Consider the following 9,246-nt stretch of genomic DNA (forward strand, 5'->3'; position numbering starts at 1 on the left):
GCCCCTTGAGGTGTACCCCGCGTGCCTAATAAGTACGGGCCGTGTTCGGTAGAATTAAGGCGAATGAAGGCGGTGCGGTGTGATAGAAAGGCGCGAATGTAGTTGAAAGTCTTCTGCCCGCAGTTTGTGGTAGACAGGTTAGTGAGTATAGTGCTGTGTTTGACGTTGTCGAACGCCCCGCGGAGATCGAGAGCGAGCACGGCTTTATCGTTATGGCGCATAGTAGTCGGCTCTATGATATCGTGTTGAAGCTGGAGCAGGACGTCCTGCACCGACAGATGCGGGCGAAAGCCAAACATCGTGTCGGCAAAGGTGCTCCTGGCCTCCAAGTAGGCTGAAAGGCGTTCGCGAACCATGGTTTCCATGAGTTTGCCTGCGCAAGACGTAAGTGAGATGGGTCTCAGTGCCTCAATACTAACGGACTTTGCCGATTTGGGAATGAATGTCACGACCGATGTTGTCCATTCCGTTGGAAGCGGAGAACCGTCCAATATCGAATTTATAAGCTGGAGTAGCGAGAGGTGTGCTTGGTCGGGAAGATTTGCCAGGAGCGATACTGTGATTCCGTCGCGTCCAGGGGCCGTGCCCCGTCGCATTTTCGTGAGTGCAAATCGTAAATCAGAAAGCGTGTATGGGGCGTCGAGGTCGGTGTTAGGGGCGCCGGAATACGTATATGCTGGGCCTGCGGGATCAATTGTGCGGCAGATGTAGCGGTCACAAAGTTCTCGCGCGAGTTCATCCGTAGTGCCCTGAAATGCATGCAGAACACGGTGGAGCTGGCGTTGCGTTTCTCCCCTGGTGATGGAGGGATCGAGAAGGCTTCTAAAGAGTCGCCACGCACTCTTAGAGCTCATCTGGTTTGCAGCCTTCGAACAGGTGTCTGCCCAGTTAGCATCGGAAAGTTGTGCGGAGTATGCGGCCGCCTCTGCAGTGAGCGCCTCAATGCGAGCGCGAAGTTTCCGATTAAGTTTGTTGCGTTTCCAGCGCCTTATGAGCCCGCGGCGAGCGTGCCAAAGATGTAGAAGGTGTGGATCGATTGCAGGAGTCAAATTAGAGGTTGCAAGGGTGCGAGTGTTCGCTTGTTTCATATGAAGAGCGTATGATGCCCACGCTGCATATTCGGTCGAGGAGAGGCCGGCGGGGAATGGTTGCATTCTGAACTGAGTCCAATCGGTGAGACGGGCTTGGCCCCAGTGTTGGCGCATTTTCTGCCGCGGTGTGAACGAAATGCGGAGTAAAAAGTGATCGCTGCCTAGGTTTTCGCCTAAATTTTCCCATGTAGCATCGCGGATGTGACGGGTGAGGGAGAGGTCGGGGCATGTGTCTCGCGTGACCGAGTTGCCGGAACGTGTGGGTTGTGCCGGATCGGTAAGAAGCGTCAGGCTCAGCGAGGAAATGAGCTCCTTGAGCTCTCTGCCCCGGGCCTTCTCGTAGTGGTAACCCCAGTGAGGGCTGGGGGCATTAAAGTCCCCGACAATCACCAGTGGTTGTCGGGCCGCTCTACGCAGTGCCCGATGGAAGAGATGCGCAAACGAAGCCCTCGCAAGGCGAGGGGGACAGTACACGTTTAAGATATGTATTGATGGTTGGCCCCTCCGCTGAGACAACACTGATATCATATAGTCGTAAGGAAGATCCAGATCGAGGTCTATCTGTATCGCCGTGTAAGCTTTATGCACGAGGAGGCATGTGGTGGTGCCACCTACATAGGAGCAGTATCCAGAAAGGGATGGAGCAGGGCCAGATTCTTGGAGCGCCAAGACGGCCGGCTGAGAGCCAAGTGAGCTGAGGAAAAGGGAAAGATGTGAACGCTTTCGCCTGTTCCCGAAGCCTCCAGGGTTCCACTGTATGATCTCGAATTTAGACGCAATGTTTGAACGGGACGTACGATTGGTAGCCATCGTGACTGTCCTAGGTTTTATATTTGGTCCTCCATGTCCCGCTCGGAATCCTCAGAGGCAGGGAGGGGCACGGAGGCCGCATTGTCCGACGACGGGAAGGTGGTAGCCACCTTACGACGACGCCGTGGAGCTGTACCCTCACTGCTCACCGAGCAGGAGCGGGAACGCGATGCCTTGGGTTGAAACTGGGTGATTGCCCAGGCTTGAATAGCCTGGGTAACCTCTACTACTATGCGTTGGACCGAGAAGCTGGTGAGGAGGTGATTAATCGAAGCTTCGACGCGCGTGAGGCGTTCCTCTACGCGCGGGTTGTGCTCTTCGCTAGGGAGAGTTTGGTTAGCGGGCAAGAGAACCTGAGGTGCCCCAGGAGCCTCAAGAGCTTCTGGAGTAGATGTAGCACCGGTTCCGAGTGCTGGAGTACACATGGCTGCTTGAACCGGCGGTTTAATGGGAGTGGACTTAGCGCGAGGACTAAGCTTGGACATAGCTGGCGTAGCCGCCTGGACAGAGGAGGCAATACCGGATGGCTTTGCAGTACACTGTTGTTGGGGTTGAAGTCGCTTATTTAAGAGTTCGAGTTGTTTAGTTAAAAGAGAATTTTGCTTTTGAAGTGCCGCAACTTGCTGGCGAAGGGCCGCAAGTTCGGGAGAAGGAGGATCGACAGAAGGGGGTGAGAGAGGCTTAGAAGCAGCTTTCCCTGCCCAACTGCTCACCTGAGGTACCGCCGCTGGTGCTTCGAGCGGTGGGAATGCTTGAGAGTCGGCGTGGAGTGGTGGAGCCGAATGATGCAGGTTTGTGCTGCTGTCTGGCTGTGACGAACATGAGGTGGTCCCTCGAGGAGATGTTGAGGGCTGCTTGCGTTTCCGATATTTTCGGTATTTTGCCGTGCAGCCACTGGTCCCAGTCTCATGGGCGCCATGGCAGAGGAGGCACTTGGGGTGGCAGTCGTGGGCATCTAGACCTGCAGGTGCGGGGGTTCCACATTTGGCACACTGGGTTGAAGCGGCGTGAGGGCACTGAGGTGGTCGATGACCGATGGTACCGCACTTGGTGCATACAGGGACCGTTTTCTTATAGGCGCGGATATACGTCGCCACGCAGTGGTAGAAGAGGAAGCGGGGTAACTTCGTGCCCTCGAAAGTCACCACCGCCGCCGCGGAATCTCCGAGTTTGCGGACCGCAAGTATAGTACCTTGAGGCCAATACAGTTCAGACTTTATCTTTTCCGGGCTTTCAGCAGGGTTTACATTGATGACGCCCTTGCATGTATCCCCTGGTGCCTTGGCGTGGCCTCGAACGGGCAGCTGCTGATCCCCCACTTGCAGCTGGAAGTCCCCGAGGAGTCGCTGTGCCATAGGCAAAATGGTGGTGCTACAGACCAAGATGTTCTGTTCCCAGATTGGCCACACTTGAATTTGCGTGGTAGTCCGGTCGCCGAGGTAGCTGCGGATAACGTCGCCCGCGCGATCGGCCGGGACAAATGTGCGTAGCTCGCAGGGAACGCGAGGTTTCAGCACTACGATGTAGTCGTCGCGAGAGAGGCGAGGAGTTTGACGCGGACGCCACTTGCGTTGCTTCGCTGGCTGCGAGGACGGAGCAGAGGTAGGCACACCGCCGGAGGGATGGCGCGCCGGCGTTCCTTGCAAGGCTGGGGAATGGTGGCCCGCCGTGGCGTCTCGTTGTTGTTGAGACGCAGACTTCGATTTCGCTTGCTTGCGTTGCCACAGTTTCACCATGTCGTCGAGGTATTCATCTTCTGATGGCATAGTGTTTTCGGAGGATCAAAGCTCCATGGACAGCATTTGGCTTGAGGTAGGATCGTAGCCCGTAACCACGTTAGCGGCCGCCATCGCCGGGCTGAGAGCCCTTAGCGAGGCGGCGTTGTAGCCGGGAGTGAAGGACGTCCCTCAAGTTGTCAAAACTGGACCCACCTGGACGAAGGTGTTGTCTAGGCGAAGCGGAGAACTTGGCGGTGACGATAAATCCAAGTTTCAGGAGTACCAAGGTGGATGTCCGCAGAAATAGCAGAAAATCTACGGAGGCGATGTGGAGTGCGTCCGTCACCATCGAGCGCTCGCAGCGCCCCCCTGGCGAAACGGCCGCGAGCACGCTATGAGTGTAGCATGCAGTGATGTTTTACATGACACGCATGTCATGATTATCTTGTTTGGACGTTCCATTTACCTTCCCCGTCAATTCACGCCACGTAATACCGAATTTGGCATGTGTGAAGCTAGCGAAACAGCCGCGACCGCGCTATGAACGTAATTGATTGATATGTGGGGTTTAACGTCCCAAAACCACCATATGATTATGAGAGACGCCGTAGTGGAGGACTCCAGAAATTTTGACCACCTGGGGTTCTTTAACGTGCACCCAAATCTGAGCACACGGGCCTACAACATTTCTGCCTCCATCGGAAATGCAGCCGCCAGCGCGCTACGAACGTAGCATGTCGTTATGTTTTACGTAACAGGCATGTCCTGATTATCATGTTTGGACGTGTCGTTTACCTTCGTCGTCCATGCACGTCACGTAATAGCAAATTTCGTGTATGTGAAGCTACCGAAAAGACCGTGAGCGCATCATGAGCGTGGCACGCTGTCATGTTCTTACATGACACGCATGCGATGATTTCCACGTGAGGGTCTGTAAATTATGTTCGTCATGCAGTCATGTCGTGCCATACCAGTTTTGCGATATTACATGTAGACGAAATGGCCACAGGAACAGCAAGACCATGACATGTAAACCCCGACATTCATGACATACATGCCATGATTTTCATGATATGACTAGTCAGTTATGCCCGTCATACAGTCATGTTATGCCATACCAAACGTTGTATATATCCCGTTATAGAAACAGCCAGAAGAGCTAAAAGTCTTAGGCAGCTGAATAGATAGATAGACAGATAGGGTCAAACTCGCCGAAGTTCGCTAAGAATTGATTCGCATTAAGATATCAAAGATCCTGGTTTATAAACACCTCTCGGACATTATATCACAGACATTAAGCGCGTGGATGTACAGCTACTTGTATATTTTTAAAATCAGAATGACGCCCCTTCCAGCTAAATCCATTATCAGACACGTGACCAGCGGCCGAGTAAGCACGTGCAGTAAAGTCCTTGCGGCGAGGCATTGCATTGCAATCCGCCGCCAACGCTCGAACGAAGCGGAGCCTGTCGCCACACTTCTGAGAAAAAAAAAGTATGTTCAAACGCCCCATCGGTCGGGAAGCTTTTTAACCTCAGGCTCGACATCCGACTAGCGGGAGGTGAACGCAAGCTGCTTCACTTCACCCTTCCAGGTCGCATCTTCGCCGCGCGTAGGAGATACGACCGACGCTTCCGTCACAACAGCAAGTACACCGAGGGTTCCCTCTAGCCATAGGCCAACACTCCACGCAACATTCAGCTTATATAGGCGCCTTCAGGGTCACTGGCAGCCATGGCGTACGTGGAAGTGCTGTGCTCACACCTTTCGAGAGTGCCGCAACACGAACTGCGATGCTTGGACAACGACGGCTTCACCGACCTTCCGAAGCTCGCCGACAAGTCTGTACCAGAAGCAGTCAGCACGGTTCGCGCCCATCTGGAATCCATAGCCGCTCTGCGCGACCGTCTGGACTGCGCGGCCCACCTATTCACCTGCATGGCCGGCCTTGGCGTCATAGGGTCCTGGGTTCTCTATCGCGCTGACCGTAGGGAGGACCCCACTGATATCGTCGGTGACATCCTGAAAAAAATGCGGCAGAGACGCGTCTACGGCATGTTTGCGAAGGCGACGGAAAACGTCTGTTGCACCTGCCTGCTCGTCCCCGAAGAAGAGAGAGGCAGGGACTTCAGGCCTTACTTGTTCGTCGACTGGTACACAAAGCCCTGCGTAGCCATACACGAAACTCCCGACATACATTCGCCGTTACTCGAAACCGTCCTCCGACAGACGCTGGGAAATCCGCCACGAAGCTACCGTTGCGGCGTTTATCAAGACCTGAGGTCGCTGTATGCTGGCGTCCTCCAATTGTTTTCGTGATGCAGCCGCCGACTCCCTCCCATGCCGTCCATGGGCAACGCGGTGAACTGTCCCTCCTTTTCAACCACCGACTTTATACCGTAAGTCATTTTTGCGGGCTATTTTCTTTCTATGTATGGCGTAGTTGCTCTGCCGAGAGAATTTAAGCCCGTGATCTCTGTAGCCAACGTCACAAACAGGTCTGCTTTCGCGAATAGTAACTGCGTAGATGAGGCTGAACACGCTCATTTTAATTATACCGTTATTGATGTAGCGTTCCTTGGACAATCCTGAATTTAGCGTGTAATTATCAAGCACGAAAAATTATGTGATGCGGTTTCCTTGATTCATACACTTCCGCTTAATTGAACGTAATGCTCATTGAACAATCGTTGCTAGTAACATCACTGGTAACGTGGTTCCACGGCCATTAACGTGGGGACACACAGCGATGTTTGCAAGCCCGAGAGGCTTGAATTTAACACAGCTAATTTCCGTAACGTCGATCACCAGTAGCGATTTGCTTGGATTCATAACTGCCGTAGCCGGTTTATTGCGTTATCCACCGTGAATAACTATTTCGTTTGTGAAATAATTCTTCATTGGTTGTCTCTCTTTCCAGCACCAAGACGATGTCATTTGACGGACCAAAATTTGTCATGAACTGTGCAGTTTGCGGAAGCCACTTGACGATTTACAAATAACCACGCATCCCCATCGGAGACTGCAGCAACGAAAATCTTGATAAGTACCACACCTGTTAAAGTTGTAGTGACAGCTGTGTTGAACAATATTTTACTCAATGTTTCATTTTTAACCAAAAATTTCTACTTTCCTTTTAGCTTCATACATTAAATTTCTTGCCGCGTTCCTCTTCGAGCGCCCCTTTTGTGTGTATGAGCACCACCTGGAAGAGAGCATCATCCTATCCGTTCACCATCTGTTGTCACCTGCGTAGTGGAACATCATCTTAATCTTAGCTGAGTGACGAGGCCTCGACGAAATGGCTTAATGCTCTTCACCTACATGTTCCTTCATAACTGTGACGAAGGCGATGAGAGACTTCGCACTTCGTGTTTTATGAAACATGTTGGGTCTTATGCAAGCTGACACATCCTGGTATCGACCATGCAGTCGAATAAAGGAACTTTTATATGCACCCATGCTTTTTGGTATATTTGCTTCGCAACTGTCTCTTGTGGCCAACCAAATTCAAGCATTGTTGATATTTCTACTCTTCAACATACGCCATCAACTCCCCCCCCCCCTTGAGCATGCGTGTCATTCCTCAACAAGTTTCACGACGCTTCGCATTTTCCTAGCTCGGGTGACAGCACAAGGTCTACGAAGTTGCATCTGTTCTAGCAGGACAGCCGAAACATCACATGACGGAAACAGTGGGCCTTGCAAACAGTGGAACACCACAAATTTTCTTTTGAAGGAAATATACTTTCTTGGTGTGCAGAACGTGTCAGGAAGAAGTCACATGGGACAAAGCGCACACACGCAACCACTTTATCGCACAGATGGCGGCCGTATATATAAAGCCAAGAGGGCGAGAAGATGACCCACAAAAACGGAAAACTGATGGCGCATGTGCTAGAACATCTTATTATACGAATCTTGCAGATACGTTTTAACTGACAAGATACTTGTACTCATTGTCCGAATGGGGCACTTGCACACTCGGTTACCGCCTTGCGAATAAAAAACGCTTCATTTCCCGTGCGCTCTTGTCAATCTTGTCATTACTTCGCATTAATCAAGCCTCCGGGTCCACTAACAATGGGCACAGTCATTATCCAGGTGGCTGCCCACTGATCCGCGCTTGAGATCCGCGTACTCCTTACGGAGATAGTTCAGCCATGCAGCGCTCCATCTGACCGATGTAGTATCGGCCACAACACAACAAATCGATATACAACACCTACAATACATTCTACGAACATATTTGCAAGCTTCTTATAATACCCTATACCTGAAGATCCTTCGTTTTTCATAATTTTGTATAGAAAGCCTGGATGGTTCTAGCTGTGAAAACCACCTTCACCCTAATTTTTTTCCAAGGAATTCTTTTTTGGCAGTGTGAACGTTTGTGCATATAAAGTATGGCAGAAACTTTCGGGTTTGGCTGTTCCTGAATTGTGTACTTCATAATCTTTCCCTGCTTCGTTTAATTCAGAAGCGACTCTTCTGTGCCTGTGGAGGAAAGCCTGCTTTCTTACGTTAATATGGCTGCCGAAGCTGCTCTCAACCTGGTGATGACAGTACCTTGACACCAATGCCATCTCTCGTGCTTTCGCAATTCCTCGCTCAACAAGCTTGGAATGCGCTCAACTAAAATGTATCTGGGCTTTCTGGTTCTGGCAGAAACATAACCTCTAGATCTAAAAACTTAAGTTTGTTATTCTTGGGGAACTCTGCCGTCAGCATGCAGATTAGTTATGTTATCAGAAATGATGCTCAACTCTCATCGGTGTCCTGCCGTGTGTCACACTGTTTCGCACTATAAATGACTAAGAAATCATTAGCACAGAGGAATACCTTAGCGGTATTTGTCTCAGCAAGCCTCGCTGTATGCGTTTGTAATAACGAGCTAATAAAATACCACTGAGTACTGGAGCTAAACATGACCCAATGCGCATGCCCTGTATTTGAGTGTGTCATTTGTCGTTTCTTGTGATGAACGTCGACAGCGAATAAAAGTTCAGAAGTTCAAGAAAGGTGTCTACGTTAGTTCCACAATGTCTACAAAAAATTCTTCCCACCACAGCGTTGGATGCGGACTTCGCCTCCTCGCACAAAATGTCCTGAGGTAGGGAATAAAATAAGTCTTCAACGTCTACTGAAAACGCACAAGCACTTTGAGGGCACTCATCCCCTAGAAAGTTTAAAACGTCCTGAGGATTTCTTACGAGGAACGTATCTTCAATGGTCAAGGCATTTGCAGATGTCGGCCGACAAGTTTCTGCCTAGAGTCATAATTCGAAACAGACATAACTCCTTGTGGGTTTGGCCGTGAAGGAGACAGAGTGGCTGGCCCTTTCGCACGTCCTCCCGGACAGGGCCAACCTAATGAGCCCCCCGCTTGGTTCATACAGCCTCTCACCTTCTCGTTTTGCTTTTGCCGGAGTTACTTTCCGCAGTTCTCTGAAGTTCCCTTATCAAGCCGCTGCCACCTTTTCTTCGTACAGTGGTTCGGGAACCAGGGCGAATCCTCCTTCCTCGTCAGACTGGAGCAAATTGATGTCCGCTTTTTTAGGAGCAGACACGACATGCCGAATTCCTGAAGTTCGTTCTTTCGCGGGTTCCTGGGGCAGACGCTTGAC

At 51.1% G+C, this 9,246-nt stretch overlaps 1 long non-coding RNA gene across 1 annotated transcript; it reads left to right on the plus strand.

The window, feature by feature from the left end:
- The first annotated feature begins 5,063 nt into the window (after positions 1 to 5,063).
- Positions 5,064 to 7,076, plus strand: LOC142768562 (uncharacterized). The gene is made up of 2 exons (XR_012885337.1): positions 5,064 to 6,018; positions 6,540 to 7,076. It is a non-coding gene; the product is annotated as an uncharacterized LOC142768562 (long non-coding RNA).
- The last annotated feature ends 2,170 nt before the right edge of the window (positions 7,077 to 9,246 follow it).

The sequence above is a fragment of the Rhipicephalus microplus genome, chromosome 8 (genome assembly GCF_043290135.1).
Source record: "Rhipicephalus microplus isolate Deutch F79 chromosome 8, USDA_Rmic, whole genome shotgun sequence".
Taxonomy (NCBI): domain Eukaryota; kingdom Metazoa; phylum Arthropoda; class Arachnida; order Ixodida; family Ixodidae; genus Rhipicephalus; species Rhipicephalus microplus.